The sequence below is a fragment of the Ambystoma mexicanum genome, chromosome 6p (genome assembly GCF_040938575.1).
Source record: "Ambystoma mexicanum isolate Mex_15411 chromosome 6p, UKY_AmexF1_1, whole genome shotgun sequence".
NCBI lineage: Eukaryota > Metazoa > Chordata > Amphibia > Caudata > Ambystomatidae > Ambystoma > Ambystoma mexicanum.
The window spans coordinates 1,029,061,631-1,029,088,180 of NC_090935.1; the positions used below are offsets into that span (position 1 = coordinate 1,029,061,631).

General features: G+C 47.4%; 1 protein-coding gene across 1 annotated transcript in view; it reads left to right on the forward strand.

Annotated features, from left to right (window-relative positions):
* Positions 1 to 26,550, forward strand: part of LYRM7 (LYR motif containing 7) — a 185,310-nt gene that overhangs the window by 828 nt on the left and 157,932 nt on the right. The gene's annotated exons all lie outside the window — the stretch shown is intronic.

The following is a 26,550-nucleotide window of genomic DNA, read 5'->3' on the forward strand; positions in this document are numbered from 1 at the left end:
GGTCACACACCACACTTCCTTTTTCATAACAAACAACTAGTCGATCCCCCTTCTGCCCCTGATTACAAACAACATTGTGCTACTTCCGAATCGTAGGATCAACAACAACTAGGATATGCCACGGCCACACACAGAGCTCACATGGTCTTAGACGTACAATACATACTAACACACTATCGACACAACTCGCGGGTGACAGTCGCGATTGGTGAACCGCCGGTGAAATGTTGGCAGTCCGATCACCTGCATTAACCTTGGGTGCGGAAACTACAACCACTGAATTACGCCATTGTTAGCTTCTGGCACGATATAGCCCACACCTACAAACCGCGAGATCACTGCTTCACCTGGCTGTCCTTTACCAAAACCACTTTAAGCATATAACTAATGTGCAGGCTTTCAGCATCAAAACATGTGTTTGCGGAGTCCTCGTTGAGCAATTGCACGACTGCTGGAAACCAGTTCACTTCCCATCAACGTCCGTTCAGGGTATTTATTTCCATGGGTCCAGGTCTGTCAGTATTACAGTTCACAGAAACCGGCAAAGCCGCACCTGGGGATACCAGGGGCCACATCGGCTTAGTCACTTGATGTTATGGCATGCAGCGAGACGCTGACCGCAGGGCATCTAGGCGGTGCCACATGATGTTGACAGGGCATGGGGTGACAGCATGTTACCCTTCCCCCCTTCTCCTTTGTCACGCTCTCGTAGACTGGAGAGTCACTACTGCAGTGGCACAGGAGGGCGCACAAGCACTCTTGCAGAGCTGCAACCCTCACTTGCTCGTTGCACTATTTCTGATGACTAGTGTCAGGGCTGCATGATATTGGTTGGCCAGACACAGGTGACTGGGTGCCTGGGCCATTTGTTTTCCTCCCCCAGTCAGGAGCCACTGCTGTTGATGGAGCAGCAGTAACAACCAGTCCTTCTTCCAGGCCGGACAGTTGAGCTGGTGACATCCAAGCTCGGGGCTGGCGGGTAATGCACCAAGGACGACATGTTTCTGGGCCATAATCGGAGGGCCCTGTCGGGCGACACCCATGGCCAGGTGTAGGGCCACTTACTGTTCCAATTTCTCCCTCTCTCTGGGACACCTGCTTGTCCGTGCTCATGCTTGTGGAGGTGGGGTGGAAAACCACCTCCATTGGATTGTGCATACACACCATGTGGGGACTCCAAACCAGGAGCTGGTTGATGCATGGACATGTGACTTCGAAACTCCATGCCTTCTTGTCCTCGGAGCTCAGATCACAGGAGCTCCCCAATTCACTGCACGGCACCCAGGATCTTTAGTCTGCGCCGGGCCAGTCTTTGCCTCTCGTCCTGCTCCAACATGGCTCATCTCACTCTGCACTACCGAAACAGCAACACTCCTTCACTTCAGTGCCACCAGTGTGTGCAATAGCATGCCATGGTATGTGTTAGGACAGTTTTTCTGAAGCCCAAAGTCCAACTAAAGGCTTAGTAAAACCATTCAACTGAGGCAGTACAAGACTCCACTCTTAGTATAAGGCTGTACCACCTGAGTTCAGGGTACCGTAGATAGAGCATCTAGGCTTATTTTAGGAGGGAGAGAGGGCAGTAGACACAGTACAACTGAAATTGTAATACAAATGATCCAAAGAAACACTGAAACACTATGTATTGTAAAAATAAAGGATTTATTTAAATACAGGTAGGCCCAGATAAAACTAGGGGTAAGTACGTTCTAAAACATTATAAGACATCACAGTATAAAAACAAAACACAACACTATACTTGAAATCCACAGACCCAAGTACAGACCTTATTTGGAACACCTAACAGTAGTTGTAGGGAAGTCAAAACCTTGTTATACACATTTAGTATAGATCAAGCCTATTCTTTGGGAGTACAAGACCAATGGTTACTTTCAGATTACATTCAGTAATACAAGGGCAGTAGGCCCTTCCAGTTGTACAGTGACTCTTGGAACAAATCACATAAACAGTCAACTGGACAATATACTTTTGTTGAATAGTGAAACACTTATCCTAGGTGCAGTAAAAACCTATAACTACTTTTGTCATAACACACAGTTATACCAGGCGAGTAAAACTCAAGGATGTAATATACAATTACAGATGCTTTTGAAATCAGGGAACCCAAGATTGAGGTAAGCAATATCTCTGGTAACTTATTTTGGATGGCACACAGCTAACGCAAGGTAAGTAAAACCCACAAACAATGAAGGGGAAAGTAAAACCCAAAGTCACACTTTACTGAATAGTTATTCTAGGTAGGCAACAACCTAATGTAGACTTATTAGGGACAGGCTAGCAGCAAGTCAGAGGAAGCAAGACCCAGTTGGGGGACACTCAGACAGTTATCCTAACAGGACTAACCTGGTAATACCAACAGTTGGAGGACACTCATACAACTACCCTACAGGAATAATCTGGTGAAACCAACACATTACTTTTGTAAAGAGGCACAACCTAATCACAGGAGGGTAAAATACCTTCACATCTACTTTCTATTAGACTGGCAAAACAGTGGCTAAGGAAGAAAAGATGTTAACCATACTTTTAAGAATATCAGTAAGAACTTTTGTAACGGTTCACTCTTAGAATTACAGTTACCAACTCTTTACAAGTAAGTAAAACACTTGATTTATTTTCTAGGCAGAAGTCCCAATCCCTTCAAAGTCTTTCCCTTATTCTTGGAGCATGAGTGTTCTCAGTGGCAGAAGGGGGGTCACTAGGACTAGTGACTAAAAAAGCAGTGTTAGAATAAGTTCTTTAGTAGCAAAAGTCAGAGTTCCTTAGGACAACTGGGCAAACAGGTGAGCACTTACTGTACTTCTAGGGTTAGAAGAGGGTCCAGGGGCTTCACAGAAGACACCCCAGCAGGATTCTAGCAGTGGGACTGGGTGCACTGGATGAGGGACCTCCCAATCACTGAAAGCCCCCCAAAGCTACACAGAAATCCCAAAAGGCTTAAGGTAAGTATATACCCAAGCCAACACAGTACCTCAGCAATGAAGAAGAGATTGCAGTAGGAGAACTTCAGGGTCTGCAGCCAAATACTCGGTCAATGGATTCCTTTTCGTGGAGATGGAAAACAAGACCTCAGAAGGGACTTTGCAGCAGGGATCGATGAAGAAGGCTCTAGGCAAGATTTCTCTCGCGGCTGAATGTGGTTCTGTGTTTTTAACGCCTTTTCAAGGAGCACAGAAGAAGACAGAAAATCGTGATTGAATTCCCGTTGTTTTAAAGGTCCAGCTCTCGTGTGAGGGGACTTTTCAGACTCGATTCATGTCTCTGGAGAAACACCAAGATGCCCACGAAGTTTCAGCAAGATTCGGAATTCGGAAGACCGTGCACCGCACAGTGGCTGGAGGTCCCAGGGTATTGGGGTATTGCAAGAACGCAAGGTCGCAGCAACCCGTGGGATGGCCCAAAATGCAGGACTTCTTGTGTCTAGTGGGGCTCACCAGGCTCTGGGTTCGGATCGTCGTTTTCGGAGTCCCCAGGTCGATGGGAAGGAAGGGCTGCAGCAGGCTCCGGTTACACAGCAGGCTCTCCGGTCGCTGGAAATCATCTCTGCCGCTTTTCCTTCATCTTCCTCATCGGTTTTCTGTTCCAGTGGTCGACATGACTTCAGCTTCCAGGTTCCCAGTATTTATCAGGAACTACAGCACAACCTCTGCATTCTCTCCCCGCATTTTACAAGCAAGGGGCGTCTGGTTGTCCAATCGGGACACCCAGCCCCCCACTGGGATTTGTCCCAGTTGAAGCAAGGTGTAAGACAAAGGATGGGGAAGTTTTGGACTCCTCCCCCACTTCCTGTGCTTACAGACAGACTGGAGCCTGGGCGGGGTGTCCAGGGGACTCCCGCTGAAGACAACAATCACACAAAGGAATTTCCCACCCTGGATGTCAGGGGAAGGAACAAGAAACGACAAGAAACACTAAAATGGCAGAAAAAGAAGGCAGGGGCCATTTTGGTAAAATGAGTACCCTTAGGTGCCTTTACTGCAGCTGTGATCACAGCCCGTGGTAAAGGTGCACCAAATGAGTAAAAGGTATCACTGCCACCAACCATTAAAGGTAAGCTTGTCACTGTAACAGAATTGTCACAGTTTTAATGTGAAAGGGGATACATTGTATCCCCCCAGAACTCCACATAAGGTGGGGTGTGCTGATTTCACAGAATGGAATGTAAAAGGGATCCAAAGATCCTTTCTACCCTTGGGAACTGCAGTTCACTCAAGGTTAGCACAAGAAAGTTAAATGGGGAGCCCCTAGGGCAACCCAGCAACGACAGGAACTTATTGCCAATAAGTTGTTAAACATGATAACTTTAAAAAGACACTATGGAGAGTCTTAAAAATGACACCTATAAAAAGAGTTAAAGATTAGGTGAGTGTGGAAAAAGGTTCCCACTCACTGAGGTATTAATGAAAAATATCCCACTAGAAAAACAAAAAGTTCTGGGGTTAAACCAGGAAAGGAAGATTTACCAGCTCTGTTGAAATCTTACCTAACAGTATGCACCTTCTTCCATTGTTGGTTTCCACTTCGGAGTTGCTGCTTGGTTTGTCGGGGCCGATTTAACGTCCACAATTGCAGAGACAGGATGGCAAGTATCACTTTCTCCAGACTGCATGTTCTCCCGCATGTGGAAGGATGCACTGATTAGGTTGACCGGGCACAAGCCGTTTCCCCTGGCCTGTCCTGCTATTCCCTCCTTGGCAGTATAGGGCATATCTTGCTGCCTTCCTTGTGTCGTTACACACCCTCTCACAAATACAAAACAGCAGGCCGTTCTCAGCGCTCTTCTTGCCTTCTCCCATCTCTGGGGTGATTTTGGCATGGCACCCGCTCTTTTCTATTGAGGTTTGGTGCTTCTCGTGCTGCACATGGAGAGCTTCTGTTAAGATGGATTTCTGAACTCTGTCCTGGAGGGGCAGAGGTTCAGAAGGCCAGCCTGGTTTCTTGGAACAGGGTAACCTCTGGACAAGCCAGACCAATCAAGGTAGCGATCGCGGCGGTCAAGACTAGGTCTCAAGAGGGGTGAGGGTGACTGAAAGCCCGCAATGAGCACACAAAGCAAGGACGCTTACAAATTACTCCAAGCAGGTGTTATATTAAAAATATAGACACATTTATTACAAGGCCTTTGTAATATTGACCATAGCAAAGAATCACGATAAAACTCAAGTAAACCAACACATCACAATCAAATACAATTACCGAAGGGTCTAAAGAGTTAGAAGCACGAAATATGCAGACCACCTAGATGGGGAGGAAAACAGGCAGTGCAAGTAATCGTTAGACCCAGTTCGCCTTCAGAGGCCACCTAACTAGAAGGAAGTCCGCGCCCTATGAAGAGTGGAGCCTTGTGCTCAAAAATACCTGCACACGCTGGTGCCTATGGGCCAAGGGGAGTCTCTTCAAGGAAGTCAGGCAGTTCAGAGCGGTGAACAAAGGAGGGCAAACAGATCTCCGCTACTCAAGCGCGGCCTCCACTTGCGGGCAGAAGCAGAGCGCGAGTGCGTTAAAGGTGTGCTGTTTAACACACCGAGGAAAAGCTACGGGCTACTGCAGGAGGGCGACCAGTTCCTAGCGTTGCTACTCACCGGTCCCCAATGCAGGCAGACCCAGGCTTCTCCGCGTCAGTTTCAGTGCTGGCAGGTTCAGATACGAGCAGGGGACGTCTCGGCGTTGTGTAGATTCCGCGGCAGCAGAAGTTAGATTTGAGGATGTCCCAAACGCAGTGAACCCGCACAGTTTATTACCACAGCAGGGCAACGGAGCGGCCGTGTGTATTTCAGCCCAATGTACACGTCTCACTTCAGACCTGGGAATGCCAAGTGTACGAATCGTGTGAGAGTCCTAAGGACGTGGACTACAACACAACCTGACGGCGGTAACAGAGCAAGACTCCTGGGTAAGCTGGTCAGTCCACTGGATGGCCCAGAGACGCTTCCAAAGGCTTACGTGCAGGAGATGATGAAGATGCCGAGAATAGTTGTTCCCACTATTCCAAAGGGTCGAAGTACCAGTACAGGCCTTCTCGTTCGATCAGAGGCAGAACGGTTTCACAGAGCGACAGCAGTGCAGAGGAGCAGTCCTTCAGCGGGTCACCAGCGATTCCTCGGTTCAGCCTCGTAGTTGCAGGATACTTTGCTCCTGTATCCCTTTGTTCGTGAGAACTCAGGAGATCGACATGGTAGTGGTGTTTCCAGCCTCCTCTTATCCACGGTTCCCTTCGCGCCAAAACGGAGGGGACCCAATGGGAGATCTGCTCACAAAACACTCACATCATATGTGGACCTATCACGGACCACGGTGATCCCAGGCATTCACGACACACTAGACTCTCTGGCACCCAGGATGTGTATTGGGACCAGACATCCCAGCCCACATCCTGGAGGCACACACAAGACCTGTAGAAGCCCGCGAAAGCATCTGTGTTTTGCGGGAAAGTACATGCCCAAATAAGGAAGGCCCTGAGGAAGGTGAAGGGGGCAAGACGGTCAGCGGGCAGGACAAAGAGCCTCGTGGTCTGGCCATTTAGGGAGCCAGCCCACCATTTTGGGCTAAGCGAGAAACACGCTTAAACAGCCAAAAGGAGCTCAAAACAGAAAGAAACGATCGCTGCCACCAGTCCCGTCCGTGATTCACTTGCACCGTTCGTTACAATCCAAAGAGAGTGTCTAGGGCCTGTAGAAGACTAGAGACCCAAGAGAGCGGTAACTTAGCTTACAGTGCCCTCTTGTGTCATGTTGCGCGAAAGCTGCAACACGATAAAAGAACTACGGAAAACAACGTTTCCCGTTACTGACTGTCTTAAGGGCATGTCAGTTTCCCTGTAAGAATGGAGCGAAAGCCCAGAGGAGTGCGGCAGAAGGCTGCACTTCTCTGGCAAAGTCTAGATCATGGTGAAAACAACAGCAAAAAGTTTAGGGGTTGCCACATGGAAGGAAAATAACCCACAATTAAGAAATCTTTCCTAACAGCTTCTACCTCTGGTACTCATTCCTTCCCATGCCGCTCTCAGAGATAGTGCATCCTGCTACCTCTAGTCTTCTCCCACCAGTGCTGTGCACAAAGGCCTGGTGTCAGAGCCAAACTGACACCCTCCCGTAGCTGGCACTGCTACTGACTACACCTTGGAAGTGTGTCACGAGGAAAGCCATTTGGAAAGATGCTGGCCAATCTCTGGACTTCACCAAAGGGACCTTGGTGTGGGGCGTCTGGATGTGCTCAACCCTTGAGGGGCAGCGCGGGGGTCCTAGGACTTTTTTGATGCCTTTTGCATACCTATGCCTGCATGTTTAGATGAAGACCGTGTGGGACCATGCAGCTGCTGTTAAGGTTCCTTTGGTTTCCCAGGCAGCACCTTCCGGCGTTTCTCAACAGCGTGTTCCTTTATTTTTTTTCCACAGACACCCTCTGGCATCCGATGGTCACTTACCAGAGGGTGCGATGGACAGCACAGTGAAGATCTGGCACACACACTGCCCGCGGCCACCAGGGGCACCGCAGGGGATTTGCTGGCGCAGCACTGTGCAGGAAGGCACTGCCCCCTGTTGCCACATGGTGCAGGCAGCAGAGTTTCTTCTAAAATTTCCCCTGCTCCAATACAGCATTTCATTTCACTACTTTGCCAAATATGTCCCTGATTGGTTGATTCCAGCACTCTTCTACCGTAACGTTGATCTTATTTCTGGAGGCAAAGATGGATGTGCGAGAGGTGAGGGCTAGTTTTCTGGGGATGCCCTTGGACTTGGACAAACACTCTCCAATCTTCCAGAGGACTCTTTGAGGGAGGCGAGAAATGTTTGAACCGTGTAGCTACGACTTTCGTGAACTGTCCTGGTGACGGCCCTGTAGGGGTTGCTGAGCCAGGATGATGTGAGTTGGATACATCAGAAAGGTGCTCTTTCTCGTGGCTCTGTCCCACAGACCGCACAGCGAGATGCAGAAACTCCATGCTGGCCACCTGCCCCAGACCACGTACAGATGCTGTTCAGGTTCTCCTGCATTGCATTATAGATCCCTGCGCCCACTGTCACAGAGCCACCTGGGCTGCCGACGTACGTGTGGCTGGGGCTCTGGCTGCTTTTAGACTGCAGGCACAGAGCACTCCCCACATCCTGGAGCCGGCACTCGCTCGCCTCTATCTCTTTCACCACAGGGCGGCCCAGGAGGATCCATCCTGGGCAGTCGGGTCTTAACTTTAACCTCCGGCGGCTCGGGTAATGTTGCATTGGTCCGACCTTGCACCACCTTTCAACTTTAGCTCTGACTTCTTGGGGCTCTCCCGTTGCTGCGTGGGGGGCAGAAGAGGGGGGCAGGCACTCACCTCCCGATCCCTTTGTGTCCCCAGGGGCAAGCCCGGCCTGCGGCCGCTCCACTTCTTTATACGGCTGCAACCTTTCAACGCTACATTCCCCTCACGCCGTCGGATGCCGCAGGCCGACCCTCCCCTAGCCGCACAAGCACCCTCTTCACAGAGGGCCGCGGCCAGGGAGGGTCTGTGTAAAGACTGGAGGAGGGGTCTGTACTTCTGCTCTCTATATGGTAGGGGAGAGGCACAGAGGACCCCAGCCAATATTCTCTATTGTTGGTAGCAATGGACGAGCAATGAGGGCCTAGCTTCTCAGGAGGTGATGCAGGCTGGTTCTTAAGTACAGTGTAGTCCCCAAGCCCCCACAAAGGAATGTCCCCACACTGTATTAGTTAAAACACAAATGAAAAGGGTTGGTGGATCACTAATGCACTCTTCTTTGTTCAGTCCCCATAAAAAAGATGCACATCTGTTGGGTTATACCCTGGGGTGATGGTTTGTAGTTTTTATATAGTCACATCAATTTGCGTAACGTATAGTACAGTATACAATAGAACACAACTTTGGGTTATGGTCCTACAGAAAAAACACAAGAACATAGACAACAAGTCAACACATTTGCTTGTGCATTAAGCAGAGTATAAATCCTCTATTGTTGCATCATAGTAAACAATGTCAAGAAGACAAATAGACATTTAAAACAGGAATACGAAAAAAACAAGTTTCTTTTTCAGTTCAGTGTCCATATACTGGTGACACTCTGATTAGAAAAAGGGGGTTGATTGACAAACCCCCTTTTTTTAATCGGAGTGTGACCAGTATATGTTTTTTTCGTATTCCTGTTTTAAATGTCTATTTGTCTTTTTGGCATTATTTACTATGTTTCAACAATAGAGGATTTATACTCTGCTTAATGGACAAGCAAATGTGTTGACTTGTTGTCTATGTTCTTGTGTTTTTTCTGTATGACTATAACCCAATGTTGTGTGATATTGTATACTGTACTATACTTTACGCAAATTCATGTGACTATATAAAAACTACAAACCATCACCCCAGGGTATAACCCAACAGATATGCATCTTTTTTATGGGGACTGAACAAAGAGGAGTGCATTAGTGATCCACCGACCCTTTTCATTTGTATTCTTGTTTCATAAGAAGCACTCCTGGGCAGCATAGGGTTTTCTCCAGGAGCCCTGATATTTAACTTTAGTTAAAACACAGTCTTTATATAATTAAGTTCAAGGTTATGTACACTATCACAATAACTCACTTTGTGCTCATAAAATCTACAATGGCAAATATATACAGTTCTAAAGTGGTACCACAATTATTATCGGATATCATTAAAGTGCATCAACTATACTCTGGTCAAATGTCACACAGATCACTTAATAAAGGCAACCAACAATAGACATAAGAGGAAAGCAGTTGGTTAGAACAATTGGCAGAATACTGACCCCGATACCTAGACACAGTTCTGTGTGGAGATCACCCCCCCGTCTGGGCAACCTGTAGAATAACGATATATCACAAGCTTAGTCCATATATTGTTCACAAGAGACTTTCCAATAGTTCTGCAACCCCAAATTACCTGACGTTGTAGCGTTCCTCGTTGGGGAATCGACGGCCCTTCTTGAGTGCCTTCCCTATAAGGCAGGAGTCACGGGTGGTCGAACGTCCGACGGAGAACAAGGTGAACTACGACGGTGAAGTGGCAGCTTCTTTCCTAGCGGTGCTCGTCGACAGGGAAGCGTAAGCGTCCTGCAAGGAAGAGGCGTGCGGGGCACCTCGGTGTCGATAGCTCAGGACCGCAAAGATTTTGAAGAACTGTAGCCCAGCAAAGGCGGCGAGTCGTCAGTGTCTGTGGTGTTTGGGTGGCGGGAAACCCACCGGTGGATGCTCCTCGGCGCGTCAACGGCCTGGCCTTCTCCGGCGGGATAATGCGGGCAGGGGTGCGGATGAGTGCGTCCGTGAAATGAAAGTTCTTAGGCAATGGGAGCACAGCGGCTACGGTCGGCGACTGCTCTCATCAACAGTGGCGGACAACAGTCCGGGCGCTTCTCTTTGGGATTCCGTGGCAGTCCCCGTCTCCGGTCGGCAGCCTGTCGTAGGTCTGTCTACCAGGGAGCTTTGGCAAAGATCAGCTGGTGCACGATGGTCCTCATAGCTCGGCAAGAGAGCGCCTTACCAGATCCTCTCTGGGTCAGTCCTTGGAGACACAGCAGCTTTCAGATTGATGAAGAAGGGCAACAGCAATTCTTCTCTTCCAGCAGGGCTTCAAGGTCAAGCTTCAGTTTCACTCCAGTTACTCTTTGTAGTGTGGACTTCAGCTTCTGAACACGAATTCGAGCAGTGAGAGGCCCCCAGATTTACTAGTTGATCTCTCATTCATTCTGCTGGGTCACACTCGGGCAACCAATTGGTCAGAAGGGCAGCCAATCGGGTGCATATTGCCTTGAGGCCATTCTTCTCCATCCAGACACTCACAACAAGGAATGTGGATTGGGACAAGTACCCAGCCATTCAGCATGCCACACTGCATTCATACCAGTTTCGGGCAGGGCTGTCTCAGTCATTGTGTCATACACCAGAAACCAGATACCCATAACATGAAATGTATATTGTCACACACTCCATTCACCCAGGTCCCACCCAGGGTACCCACAACATACAGTCATTTGGAAGGCTCCAGCCAGTCTGGCCTGTACTTCCCCACAATACCACATATGGAACTTCCACCCAAAAGCCAATCAGGGGAAGGGACAGAGTCAGAGCTTCCCAGGACTTTGGGAAAACAAGGTAACAGGCAATAGAAAGCATGAGGCCACAGGGGCCATCTTGTCTCCTATCAGGAATCAACTGATTCCAATGGCAGGGCCTGGGTATCCCAAAATGGAGGATACTCGGAGCACCTGTCAAATTCAGCATGGACCTGCCACCCGCCCATACCCTGCTCTATGGGCCACACACAAGTGCTCAAACTAGGGGTACCGGGTTGTACCCCCACCTATGGGTGCCATAAGGGTATAGCAAAGTGTTTGTTTACCAAACCAAAAAGAGGAATAGCTGCACTGCCAGGAGTCCCACATGGACTCTTGTGTAGAAAATAACACAGAACACACGTGATAAAATGAGTACAGGACAAGGACATGGAGGCCCTGTCCCTCCAATGCATTTCCAGCATCACAGTCACCCCCCCACCCCGACTGAGGTTAGGGTGGTCTAATCTCCCACGAGATTCACACCCTCATCTAGACGGTCAACCTACCTTCTAGAAAGGCCATCCGCATTATCGTGACTCTTCCTGGCCTATGCTCAATGGTGAAGTCTAGCCCTTGCCGGCTAATGGACCACCTGAGCAGTTTCGGGTTGTCAGCCTTCGTCTGCATAAGCTATTTTAAGGGCTTATGGTCTGTTTTGGACCTTGAAGGTAGAGCCTGTAAGGTGTGGTCTAAAACGCCTAAGGCTCCAAACTATGCTAAAACATTCATTTTCAACAGTAGCCCACCTAGGTTCTCTACCTTTGTGTTGCCTACTGATGAATATGATAGGATGTTCCCTCCCCTTGTCATCTAACTGGGACAAGACGGCTCCATTTCCGGTGTCGCAGGCAACAGTCTGAACGATAAAGGGTTTTCTGTAATCAGGCGCACACAACACAGGTGCCCTACACAGACTTTCCTTCAAGCCAACAAAGGCCCTCTGACAGTCTTCCCTCCCATTAACCTTTCTCTGTTGTTTGGGCAAAGTCAGAGCTGTCAGAGGCGCAGCTATGGTTCATAGTCCGCCATGAAGTTACAGTAATACCCAGTGAGGCCCAAAAAAGCGATCACCGGGGTTTGATTAATGGGAGTCTCCCAGTCAAGAACATCCTGTACCTTACTGGGGAGAGGTTGGATTCGACCCCCTCCCGCTCCCCCCACCTACCTCATAACCAAGATTAGTGACTTTCCCCTGAGCTGTCTGGGACGTGATGGCCTTGATAGTGAGGTTAGCCCTTTTCAAGGCCTGCAACGCCTTATCAAAATGAGTCAAATGCTCTTCCCAGGTGGAACTGTAGACCGCAATGCCGTGTAGATAGACCACACAAAATGCCTCCAGCCCACTGAGCGCATGGTTGACTAATCGTTGGAAGGTGACGGTGCGCTTTTCATCCCAAAAGGCATGACTGTAAACTGGTAGAGCCCCTCAGGTGTTGAGAATGCAGTCTTTTTTTCTTGAAATGGTCCGTCAGAGCTATTTGCCAATAGCCTGAGGTAAGGTCAAAGGTGCTCACAAATTTGGCAGCACCTATGGTGTCCACAAGCTCATCAGCCCTGGGCAATGGGTGCGCGTCAATTTTAGTCCACACAGAACCGCTAATCCTTGGTACCTGCCTGGGAACTTGCCTTGGACTGGTTGAGTGTTCAATAACAGCCAGATCCAACATCTTGGCCACCTCAGCCTAGAGGTGGTTCTTAACCGTGTCTGACATTCGGTAGCACCTGTTTTTGACAGGCACACTGTCACCAGTGTCAATTTCGTGCCTGCACCATGGGGTGCGGCCTGGTGTCAGTGAGAACAGAGGGGCATACTGCCGGAGCAAACACCTGCAAGCCCTCTGCTGCTCTGTCATATCTGGAGAAGGATGCACTCCCTCCACTGAGCCATCCTGGGGGTTGCTATGCAGCAAATCAGGAAGAGGCTCACTCTCATCCTCTTCTTGCTCTGAAGTTAGCAAGAGACATGAGGCTTCTGCTCACCTATGGAAAGGCTTGAGCCCGTTGATGTGGAATACCTGAGGGGCTACCCCAGGGACACCCAGGTCAACCAGATAATTGACTTTGCCCATCTTGGAGATTATCCTGAAGGGTCCAGTCCACTTATCTCCCAAAGCTCTGGGCTTGGTAGGCTCCATCGCAAGGATCTCCTGTCCTGGAGTCCAATCCACTTGTGATGCTTTAAGGTCATGCCAGTATTTATATTTTTTATTTTTTACATTTCTTACATGCCCAGACCCTGGGGTATCACGGTGTGGTTACAGACATCTTGGTCATTGTTCATACATTTAAAGAAAAAGACAAAAATAATAGAAGCGTACAGAGTTATTTACAGACAGCAGATCATACAGAATGAACAAAATAATTACAGGTTGGGTGGAAATAGGTTGCTCTAGTACGGAGTTGCAGAGCACTAGTATTGGTTAAACAACCAGGTTTTCAGCTGTTTTTTTAAACCTGGGAAGGAGATCTCTTGTTTGATGTTGATTGGGAATATGTTCCAATGTTTAGGGGCTAGGACGTGAAAGCTGCTACCCCCTGGTATTGTTGTAGCAGGGTATCGCCAGATTGTACTGTCATTTGATCTAAGTGTTCTGAATGGCATTGTTAAGTTAGATTGGGGCTTTTTTGGCAATACATGTATGTGTTATGCAGAGAACTTTAAAGCTATTTCTAGCTTTGATAGGTAGCCAATGGGCATCCTTCCTGATCTTGGAAATGTGATCGCGCTTTTTTATCCCTAGTGCTTTATTTTGCAAAAGTTGCAGTTTGCTGAGGTTAGTATTGGAAGTTCCTAGTAGCAGCGCGTTGCAATAATCCAACTTGGATAATACCAGGGCTCTAGTCAAGGTGAGGCAATTAATAGGGGTCAGGAATTGTCGACTCAGTGCGATAAGTTTGGATGTGTAAGCCGTAGATGAAGAGAGCGTGCTGATATGTTTGGTCATGGTGAGGTTGGCATCGAAGTATATGCCTAATGTTTTAACTTGCTTGAGAAAAGGGATCAGAGTGCCGTCAATGTTAATGGATATGTAATCTGAGTGCAGGGACGCTATTTTAGTAGGTGATCCCACGATAAGAACTTCTGTGTTCTCATCATTGAGACAGGGGCTATTCAGCGCCATCCAGTTTTGGATGATGCAATATATTTTGTTGATGTTAAGGGTGTCCTGGTCGTAGTTCCCTGTGATGGGTATGAGAATGTGAGTGTCATCTGCAAAGTTAGTGTAGATGACACCCATATCTTCTAGAGCAGAGAAGAGGAGCTTAGTGTATGCATTGTAGAATGTAGGGGAGAGGCATGAGTCCTGGGGTACTCCTATGGGTACTGGTATAGGATCAGCAGCTTCCTTGCCTATGGCCACTCTAGATGTACGATCGGCAAGAAAGGATTTCACCCACATGGTGGCATCATTAGAGAAGTTGAAATCATTGGTTCGTGATGTGCACAATTTGTCGTGATCCACAAGGTCAAATGCTGCGGAGAGGTCTAACAGCAATAGTATACAGAGTTACCCTGAATCTCTGATAGCGTCCATGTAGATTTTGAAATCCAGGAGGGCAGTTTCTGTGCTATGATTGGGCCTGAATCCAGATTGTCTGTTTCCTAGGAGCTGTTCTGTTCGAGGTGTGCTTGAATTTGTGTGTAAGCTATTTTGTCTATGAGTTTGAGTAGAAAGGGGACCATTGTTATTGGCCGGTAATTAGTGGGTACTGTGGGGTCCACTGTTGTTGTATTTTTTTTTTTTTAATGAAGGGGCGACCCAAGCTTCTTTGATATTGGCTGGTACTGAATTTGTGTTGAAGGAAGAATTGACAAAGTTAGTAATAGTGGGGGTGAGTGTGGATGCTCAAGCTTTCACTAGTTTAGCTGGAACACTATCTCCTTTGCAGTTGGAGGCTTTTAGTTTGGAGACAGTGTCGAGTACCAGTTCTTGGGGGACCGGGGCAAAGTGGAATTCAGGGTTTCAGCGGAGGTGGTGGTGTGGTTGGTGATGGAAGTGTTTTTATCTGCTAGTAGCAGTCTTCTGGTGGAAATTTTTTTTGAAGCAGAGCAATTTTGGCGGATAGTGCGTCTTGAATGGTGGTGCACGATTCTTTGCTGGAGTTGGTGTGGGTCGGGATTGGAATGGGATTTTCTAATTCTCTAAGAATAGAGAAGAGTTCTTTGGAGTCCGATGCTGCATTACTGATACGCGTGTTGTATGCATTCGCCTTATGGGAGATAATGGCTGTTTTATACATTTTGTTAGCGTCCTTGAAGGCTTTGGCGGAATCAGGGGTAGGATGTTTGAGATGGGTATGTTCAAAAGAGTGTTTTATTCTTCTTAGGGTTACTAGCTTTTCGTTGAACCAGAAGTGGTTCTTTTTGTCGGTTCGGCGTGTTTTGGTTGACATAGGCGCTACTTCTTCGATGGTAAGGGATAGGCATTTATGGTAATAGTCGTAAATGATACTTGGGTCGTTGCTGGTGACTAGGTTTGTTTTAAGAGTTTTGTTGAGGATAAGGGTGAAGTTCTCTACCGTGAGTTTACAGGGAATTCTGGCTTCGTAAGTGTCCATTGTTATAGTGTTGGGTGGGCAGGGTTCATCATTCATAAGTGTGAAATTTATGCAGAAGGGGTACGTCCAATCAAGGTCGGTGATTGAATCTATGGTTAGGTTAGTGTTAAGTGACAGTATCCAGTCCAGGATTCTGCCCTTGACATGTGTGGGGGCATTTACCAGCTGGGTAAGTTTCATGTCCTTAAGTGCTGAGTGTAGGGTTGCTGCTTTATGTTCTTGGTCATCGTTGAACCCTAGATTCAAGTCTCCAAGGATAATACATTTTGTATTGGGTTTGATAATCGGAGTAAGAAGTAATGGTATATCTATTTTGGGGTAGCTATTGGAGCTGGGAGTTCTGTATATCACTACAAAGTTGATTGTGGTTTTCTCATTCAAGGCGAGTTTAGCTAGCAGAAGTTCATACCCTGAGATATCTTCAGTGTGACGTGATCTAAGTTGCAGAGTACTCCTAGCAAGGATAGCTACACCACCTCACGAGGTGTAAGTTCTATCAGTTCTGAGAATGTTATAGTCGGGTGGAATGGCCAGAGCTAGTAGAGGTCCTGAAGCTTGGTGGAGCCATGATTCTGTGATTATCAGTAGATCCAGATTTTGTTCAGTGATTAGATCTTGGATTTCAATGGCATGGGACCCTAGTAAACGGGCGTTAATGAGGGCACATTTTAGGCTGGTTGGTGGTTTGGGTTCCGCTGTAATAGCAGTCGTTTGCACCGGCGGTTGAGGGTCGGTGAGGGTTTTACTGATGGTCAAGGCAGTGGGTGACTTGTGTTTTTTATTTTGCAGGATGTCATTGGCCTTGGTTAGTTTGGGTGTCCTAGAGGTGAGGAAGTGATGTATGTGGAGTAGTTTAGTGCGTGATCTAAGACGAAGCGTCCTGTTGCTACTGGGTGTCTACTGGGATCTTGGGGGTAAGCGAGTGGTCTGTTATATGATTTAAGGATGCAGGTTCTCTAATGGGGATCCTGGTAGTAACACTGGGAATGTGGACATAATCTGGGCTAATTGGAAAGGGTGATGTAGGTGGAAGGAAGGGTGTTGGGCAAGGTATGGGGTAGTGTCTAGGGCAAGCCAGTCTCAAAAGACCATTTCTGAAAGCCACTTTGGGAAAACAAGGTAACAGGCAATAGAAAGCATGAGGCCACAGGAGCCATCTTGTCTCCTATCAGGAATCAACTGATTCCAATGGCAGGGCCTGGGTATCCCAAAATGGAGGCTACTCAGAGCACTTGTCAAATTCAGCATGGAGCTGCCACCAGCCCATACCCTGCTCTGTGGGCCACACACAGGTGCCCCAAAACATACACTAGTAGTACAGGGTTGTACCCCCACCCATGGGTGCCATAAGGGTATCCCAAGGGTCTGTTCACCAACCCAAAAAGAGGAAGAGCTGCACTGCCAGGAGTCCCACGTGGACTCCTGTGTAGAAAATAACACAAAACACAAATGATAAGGAGTACAGGACAAGGACATGGAGGCCCTGTCACCCCAATGCATTTCCAGCAGCACAGTGTGTACTACCACAAGTCCCACAGTACCTGGAGGAGTTATGAAGAAGATACAGCTGGATTCTTTCACAGTGCAGTAGGGGTGGACCTGGTCTCCTCTTCTTTTGTCGTGGTGACAAAAGAAGGGACTCTGGAATAGATGTCGCAGCAGCAGTCGAGAGAAAGGCCTCTCGGCAAAGGATTCTTAATGCTGCAATGTCTGTCTGCAGTTGGGGCGCCTTCTCACAGACTCCAATGGGTAACAATTCTCATCCGAATGATTTTCCTCACCTACTCGGTCCTGCACTTTGGTGAGGGGACTTTGAGGAGAGGGATCTTGCCTCTGGAGGTCGGGAAGGAGTCCACCAACGATTCGGGAGAGTTTGCTCATGGGACGGCGATGCACTGCAGGATGGTCTCAGGTCTAAAGGATATTAGCGGTTTGAAGCCCAGGAAGGTCGCAGAACGTTGTGGGATGGCTCAATTTGGAGGTCGTATTAGGACTGATTATGCCCCCCTGTCCAAGGGAGCAAGTCGTCCTCTTGGGAGCTTCCACGTCGATTCGAAAATGGGGTCACGACAGCAGTGTTCACTTCAGCAGGCCTCACTACTTACGTAAAAGTGCTGCAGGCGTCTCTGGTCGTCTTTTTCTTTAGTTTTTCTGTTCCAGTGGTCAACTGCCTGTTGCCCCAGGATGTTCACCTTTTATCTAGTAACCCAATCAATCAACACTCATGTTAAATTCAAACTTTAGGGGTAGAAAAGACAATCAACCTCCCAGGTGGAACTGGTTACAAGCAGGCACCCCACAAGACAAAGAACAGCAGAGTTTTGGACTCCTGTCCTTGCAGACACATTGGAGACTCGGCGGGCTTCATAAAGGATTCCTACCGAAGACCAATGTCAAAGCAGGCCCTCCCCACCTAGGTTGGCAGAGGAGGGACCAAGAAAGGACAAGCGCACAAGAAATGACAAAATAAGAAAGGAGCCACCAGTTTGGGTCAATGGTGACCCTTCTGTGCATGACAAAAAATTTATGTGGGGATCCCTGGTTAGGTCTTGATCTTGCAGGCTCTGATAATGTTTTTACACAAAATGTTGATCAAGACCAATTGTACAGAATGGATCAAATGCCTCTGAATTAGTGTTTTAGCCTCTGTAGAATTGAAACTGAGTAATTCAATTTAAATTGATTATTCATTTATTCTTTTTGATACAATTTTAAATTAGCACTTTACAAATCTCCATAAAAAATACTGACGCAGTTCTACATAAAAATGATAACACCTCAATTCATTCGACTCAATCCACGCATAGCTCAACCTCTTACACATTCAAGTACCATATCATAACTACTGACTTGCTACATGCTCAAATGACTCAAAACATTGTTCACGTAATCCTCTCCATGATTAACGAATGGTGGATCTTTTTTTGTCAACGCGTGTTTAAAGAAGAGCTCGTTAGTTATACATTCATGCTAAATCCTGCTCCAGCCGTCATCAGGATGAGGAGTGGCATCCAAATACCATGACCTCCTTACTAAACTTCGGTGTTCAAAGTGTCTACAACAAAAACAAATAAAACAACATTACAAGTTCTCTCTGTACATCACTTTTCATTTTTTGCAAATGATTTCATCATGTGATATCGTTTCTAGATCAAATACATTTGAACACAATGATGCATACCTTGTGTTTCTCGCATGCACCTTTCTCCATTTTCACAGCTAGCCCTGCCTTCAACTTGCTGTTGTATTCCTTTTTGTTATATCTGTGAATGAAAGATACAGGGTGAAAAGTGAGATATCGGGATCAGCGTTTGTTGAGAAACAATCTATTCAACACTGACTAACACTCTGTTGGTAAAGGATATTCTGTTACCCCTCTTTTGAGACTTTCCGGTCTATTTGGATATTCTGCGATTCACACTGCTTCAAAAGATTTAATTATTGTCTTGTTGGCGCCGACATCCTGAGAGGAATTTCCTTATGGGTTCTCTAAAGGCAGTGTCTATTGAAGATGCCTGTATGTTTCATATTCATGTGGTGTTACTTTATGGATCCATCCTCCCAAGGACTCACTTCCAAATGTTCATCTATATCCAGTCTGTCTCCCCGGATGCTTGTGCTCTTCCTTTTGTCAGATAATCAAAATTGTTTTCGAAATCTCTATGCCTGCAAAATGAATTGCAGCAACTTGTTAGGGTCCCTTTATGGTTCCTACTTTGCATAACATCACTAAGTTCTGAATCTGGGAGACTCACTCAATCCGCAATCATTCCTGTGTGCCATTTGTTTTCTGGGTGCGGCTGAAAAAACATGAGTAATCTCACTATATTTGTAACCTCTCTAGTGCATTCGCAGCCTTACGAGGGTAACCTTTTCTGAGTGAGCCTCTAGTTATGTTTTACTCCTTGCAGATCGCTCTCGGTCCGGCAAACCACATGTCTAGTTATATACTGGAGCATAACATTGCTCATGTCAGCCTTGCCACGGCTATACTGGCTGAATCCACATGCCTATATTGACTGCCTTGATATTTTAACTGGGTTTCCGTTTTGTGATTGCATTTAAAATCACCAGCCCCAGTTCGACAGACTCTTCCCGCACTTACCTCTGTTACTTTGTGCATTTTGTTGCTGCTATGCATATGCCATCTTGGCACAATCTGTTATTTATTTGCTTCTTTCATGGAGAAAGGAAGCGGACTGGAGATCTCAGAATCAAAAGATCTACTTTGTCGTGCCTGAACCTCCTGAGTGCGTTCGTAGCAAGTCTACACTCATTCGCTAGGCAGAATACTTTTTGTCTATTGGTATGAAAGCCTCTCCGCATTAGATACTTTAATGGCATACATATATTCAATGAGTTAAAACACCCAGTAATGAGAAGATGTACATATATGGGAATTTCCTTGTGTCCCCATGTACAGCTGTTACTGGACTAGCCTATGAGTCTACACATGACACCCAATATGTTTCATAGGTCACGTAAAGATTAGATGATTCCACTCCACTGAGATGTTGAGTCCCCGATTAACAGTATCTAGACAGTAAATCCATAGTTCTTCCAATCTATGTAACTGTTCTGCCACATCGCCTCCGCAGGGGTGTGGCAAAATGGTCTGTAGAATAAACCAGAAAATATCCCAGTCATTATGTCCCTTGTTATTGTAATGCTCAACAAGAGGTTTGTGTCATGATCTCTGCTTCCAAAAGATCAGGACTTGCCCGACTCCCTTGGAAGCAGACCCATAACCCCGGTTCCGAGTGCCAGCCAGTCCCAATTGGGACCTTTTGGACCCTGTCCTGGCGCCAGTGGCACCAGGCTCATAAAGATGCCCAGTCCCAGCGCTGGAAGCGCCGGGCTCATAATGCTTGGGTGGACTTACCTGCAGCAGACCATGCTGCTTACTTACCTGCCAGTTGAACCCCTGATCCTCTTCTGTTTGGGACTACTTTTCCTGTTGGGTGGGGCAGGAGCCACTCCCTAGGTTCAGAATACTGGAACTCTTCTGGAAAGCAGGAACTCTTTTCTTACCTAGGCGTGGCTGTGGAAGGAGACACCTAAGCACTACAGGAGGCTATTTAAACCACACCCGATGGATGAATCTTGCTTTGTGTTATTCCGCATTCTCTGCAGCAGAACGCTCATCGTGTCTTCTGCTTCTGATCCTGGGCCTAAGGGAACAAAGGCTTACCATCCTGGAATCCAGTCTTCAGCAGCACCTGTAAAGACAAAGAAAGAACAGGTTAGCACTACGGTCTTCAGTGGCAGCGCATCTCTTACCTGGTCCATCGGCTGTCACCAACGCCTTGCGCTGCATTCCGGCATCTGAAAGACAAAGGCTTACCTACTCTTCGCATGCTCCGGAGGTCTTCGCACTGCATTCCGGCATCTGAAAGACAAAAGCTTACCAGCTCTTCGCACTCTCCGGAGGCCTTCGGCGCTGCATCCCGCATCTGAAAGACAAAAGAAGGTGCGTTTAAAGACATTGGGCAACTTTATTACTCACGTGCCATTACTCCTTCCCACGCCGAATCCAGTGGGTATTCCAGCACCCTTCAGCTTCTCTAAAGCTCCGAACTTGTACCTGCAAGATAAAAGGGACAGTTAGTGCGCATCGTGAAGCAGGCTACAAGCGCTTACTTACGTGCTTCCAGGCGCTTCTATTCCTCACGCGGGTTCGATCCTCAACTCTCATCAGCCCGCCATCCGCCATCGCCGGAACCCTGCAAAACAAGAGATATCATTACAAAAGACTTTTAAGACATTTGAAGTGCCCAGAACTTACCGTTCGTGCAGTTAACGACGGACAGCAGTCCTCTGAGGTCAAGAGGCCTGCACCCTTATCCAGTGAAGAAACTGGTTACGGCACCCTGCCCCGAGGCAGATGGAGAGCTCGGCGTTTACTTACCTAAGACATCTTGCTCTTCGAGTCAGACATACAGTGCACAGAGGTCCAGCCCAAAGAGCCAACCGTGTGTTACACATCACCTTTGAAGATACGGCATTCACCCAGTTAAGACCGGCGCCTCTGCGGGAATCAGGTGAGCGTTACAGAACACAAAGCCTACCGCAAAACTCCCACCCAGGCGCTATGGAAACCTCGGATACCGACCAGCTAGCCCAGTTACTTGGGGAACTAAGAGCAGAAGTGCATGCAGCCCGTCAGGAGACGAATGCTCTAAGAAGGGAACTGATTATTTCCAAGGAGCGAACAGACAATCTCGCTAGACAATTGCTACAGTCACAAGCCGGACAAACTCCGTTACCCGCATCAGGGGCAAATCTTCCTTCAACATCCTCTACGAACCCAGTGCAGATCAACCTACCTGGGAATGTACCTCTGGCTCCGCCCGAACGATTTTCTGGTGACCCAAAGAGGTTTGCAGTATTTATTAATCAGTGCCGGTTGCACTTCTTATGCCGGCCAGCAGCCTTTCCAACTGATCAAGCTAAGGTAGCTTTCGTGCTTTCGTACCTTAGTGGCAATGCGGCAGACTGGTCGATCCCTCTAGTTAATCAAGATGATCCGGTTCTCCATGATTTTCAAGCTTTTCAGCTCAGTATGGAAAAACTGTTTGCAAGACATTCACAGGGGCAGGCCTTGGACAATGAGCTCCTTTCATTGCGACAGGGTAATCAAGACCTTTTGGCTTATATTGCGTCTTTCAACAGACTGATAGTGGAAACTCGATGGCCTGAGGACAAAAGGATTACGCTGTTTTATAGAGGTCTACGTGGAGAGCTCAAAGATGTGTTAGCCCAAGTAGTGAATCCCCCGCAAGACTGTTCGGACTATATTGACTTAGTCGTTCAAATTGACCACAGACTGCAGAACAGGAAGGCCGATCGTTCCAAGTTTGATGCTCGAGTATTTTCCAAACCACCAACTCCTACCAAAGGAGTAGTCTCCGGGGAACCCATGCAAATAGGGGGCCTGAAAGGACCACTAACACAAAAGGAGCGGGAAAGGAGAAAACAGCTGCAATTATGCCTCTATTGCGGAAACTCGGGGCACTTTCTTCGAGACTGTCCGGTGAAACCAGCCAAGAAGGCAGTAGGAGCTGCAGTTACCAGGGTCACAAACTCTGAGCAGGGAAACAACCTCGCCCGTCAAGAATAGAGGTCCTCTTGCCGAGCGTTAAAACCAGTTCAGTGACCTCGCATTTCGTGATACCTATGGTCCTCATTAGCCCTGAACATCCGGATCGATTATATGCGATTGAAGCTTACGTCGACAGCGGTGCCATCGGCAATTATGTGGATCATGAAATGGTTTTGAGGATGAATCTGACTCTTTGTCCAAAGGCTGTAAAGGACGTCATTACTACGGTGGATGGTACGGAGATAGCCTCCGGACCAGTAACGCATACCACCCAAGAAGTGACGCTAGTAAGTCAAGATGGACACCATGAGAAGATCGTGTTCGATGTGATCAAGGCCCCACAGTTCCAGATTATTCTAGGAATTCCTTGGTTAGAGAAGCACAATCCTCTGATCGATTGGCGAGCAAGAACGGTTCAGTTTCCAGAATGTGTCTCTACTTGTCACCCTCGACCTGGTGTTGCACTGGCAGCAATTTCCTCTGAGGCTCCCCCGTTACCTCCTGAATACCTAGAATTCCAAGATGTTTTCCGGAAGGATCAGGCTAACTCTCTACCTCCTCATAGGTCTTATGACTGCCAGATAGACCTGATACCTGGATCTACTCCTCCTTGTAGTAGAATTTATGCCCTCACCGAGCCTGAGAATCTTCACCTCCGACAATACCTGGATCAATACCTAGCGAATGGGTTTATTCGTCCTTCCAAGTCCCCTGCTTCCTCAGCTTTGTTCTTCGTTCCAAAAAAAGAAGGGGACCTTAGAACTTGTATAGATTATCGCGCCCTGAACCAGATCACCGTTAAGAATAGATATCCGTTACCTTTGATCCCTGAACTCCTGGACCAAGTCAGAAAAGCATGCATATATACAAAGCTGGATCTTAGAGGAGCCTACCACTTGGTACGAGTAAAAGAGGGCGATGAATGGAAGACGGCCTTCCGCACCAAGTATGGGCTATTTGAATATCAGGTCATGCCCTTCGGACTTTGCAATGCCCCGGCCGCCTTTCAATATTTTATGAACGATGTCCTCAGAGAGCTCATAGATGTGTGTGTTGTTGTTTACATTGACGACATCCTCGTTTATTCTTCATCGGAAACTGAACATCGGAAACACGTGAAAATGGTCCTCGAGAGATTGCGTCAACACAAACTTTTCGCTAAGTTGGAAAAATGTGTTTTCAACGTGACTGAAGTTGAATTCTTGGGATTCATATTATCACCTAGCGGAGTGCGTATGGATTCAAAGAAGGTCGATGCAATTCTCAAATGGCCATCGCCATCCTCCGTAAAAGGTGTTCAAAGCATGTTAGGCTTCGCTAACTTTTACCGCAGGTTTATCCCCGAATTCTCTCGAATAGTCCAGCCCATCACCGCCTTGTTAAAGAAAAACAAACGTTTTGAATGGTCTACCGAGGCGGAACAAGCTTTCCAGAATTTGAAGACTAGATTTATCTCTGCACCGATCTTAAACCATCCTCGCCCAGAACTCCCCTACATCGTTGAAACTGATGCTTCGAGCCTTGCCATGGGGGCAGTTCTATCACAAAAGGACCCAGTAACCAATCAGTTGCATCCCGTGGCATTTTGGTCCCGCAAATTCTCGCCTCCTGAAATCAATTACACTATTACTGATAAGGAACTTCTAGCTATCAAGTCCGCCTTTAAGGCTTGGCGGCATTATCTTCTGGGGGCCCGACACACCGTTACTGTGATTACAGATCACCGAAACCTGCAATATTTGAAAACCGCAAAAGCTCAATCCTCTAGGCAACTCCGTTGGGCACTATTCTTTGCCGAGTTTGACTTCATAATTACCTATCGACCTGGTACAAAAAACGGTAAAGCTGATGCCCTTTCTCGGATGGGAGTGGAAGAACATTTGATCAATCCTAAACCTGTACCTATCATTCCCGAACAAAGAATTCTAGGTGTAATCGCCACACAATCCATAGAGGAAGTTAAGGATAAAGCCAGGCTACTGGTAACTCCAGCAGACATACAGAATTGGCATCTGCAGGGAAAGGACTTTACGGTGAAGGACAACCTATTATATTTCCAAGAACGGTTATACCTGCCCAGCACAGATTTACAGAAAAAGGTAATCTCTTGTTATCACGATTCTTTAATGGAAGGACATCCCGGTATGACCAAGACCTCGGAAAAGATCAAGCGCTACTTCTGGTGGCCGTCTTGGAAAAAAGATATCAGAGACTTTATAATGTCCTGTGGAGTATGCGCCCAAAACAAGAGTCAAAAGGAAAAACCAGCCGGCCTCTTACGCCCTATTGACATCCCGCCTCGCCCTTGGCATACGCTTTCTATGGACTTCATCACCGATCTACCTCCATGCTCCGGATACAATACGATCCTAGTAATCGTGGACCTATTCTCCAAGATGGCGCATTTCATTCCACTCAAAGGCTTACCAACAGCAGCAACTCTGGCCCGAGAATTTCTCGAAAACATCGTCCGACTGCACGGTTTTCCTTCAGTTCTAATTTCGGATCGAGGTAGTCAATTTATTTCTCATTTTTGGCGAAGTTGCTGTCGGTCGGCTCAAATTGATGTGAGACTTTCGACCAGCCACCATCCTCAAACTGACGGACAAACCGAGAGGACCAATCAAACTCTGGAACAGTATTTGCGCTGCATGCTACAACAAACTGAAAAAACTTGGAAAGATATCCTTTGGATAGCCAAATATGCCTACAATAACTCTGTCCACTCGGGGAACTGGGAAGACCCCGTTTTTTCTTTTATACGGTAGTCACCCTCGAACCTCGGAGTTGGATCCACTCCAAGATCTTGGAACACCAGCAGTAGACCACCTGCATTCTACAATCACCCAAGCCTTTAAGGAAGCCGTTTCTCACCTTCAAAGGGCTAAAGAACAATACAAGAAAGGAGCAGACCAACATCGGAAGGAAGCCCCCCAATATCAAGTAGGAGATCAAGTCTGGTTATCCACCAAATATCTACCTCTAAAAGGACCACACACATTCAACCCAAGATACCTTGGTCCCTATTCCATCACTACCATAGTAAATCCAGTAGCGGTCAAGTTGGACTTGCCCCCTCACATGAAGATACATCCGGTCTTCCACGTCTCTCTATTAAAACCTGTGCAACCTCAAACCCGACTAACTACATCTCCAAAACCTATTCTAGTTGATGGAGAACTCGAGTTTGAAGTCAAAAGCATCCTGGATTCCAAGATCTCCAAATCTAAACTATTTTACCTGATTGGCTGGAAAGGCTACGGTCCCCAAGAAAGATCCTGGGAACCTGCAGAATATGTCCACGCGCCTCGTCTAATCAAAAGATTTCATCGAACATTTCCTAACAAGCCCAAACCCCCGGAGAAGCCCGGTTTGGGAGGGGCCTTGAGGGGGGGTGCTGTCATGATCTCTGCTTCCAAAAGATCAGGACTTGCCCGACTCCCTTGGAAGCAGACCCATAACCCCGGTTCCGAGTGCCAGCCAGTCCCAATTGGGACCTTTTGGACCCTGTCCTGGCGCCAGTGGCACCAGGCTCATAAAGATGCCCAGTCCCAGCGCTGGAAGCGCCGGGCTCATAATGCTTGGGTGGACTTACCTGCAGCAGACCATGCTGCTTACTTACCTGCCAGTTGAACCCCTGATCCTCTTCTGTTTGGGACTACTTTTCCTGTTGGGTGGGGCAGGAGCCACTCCCTAGGTTCAGAATACTGGAACTCTTCTGGAAAGCAGGAACTCTTTTCTTACCTAGGCGTGGCTGTGGAAGGAGACACCTAAGCACTACAGGAGGCTATTTAAACCACA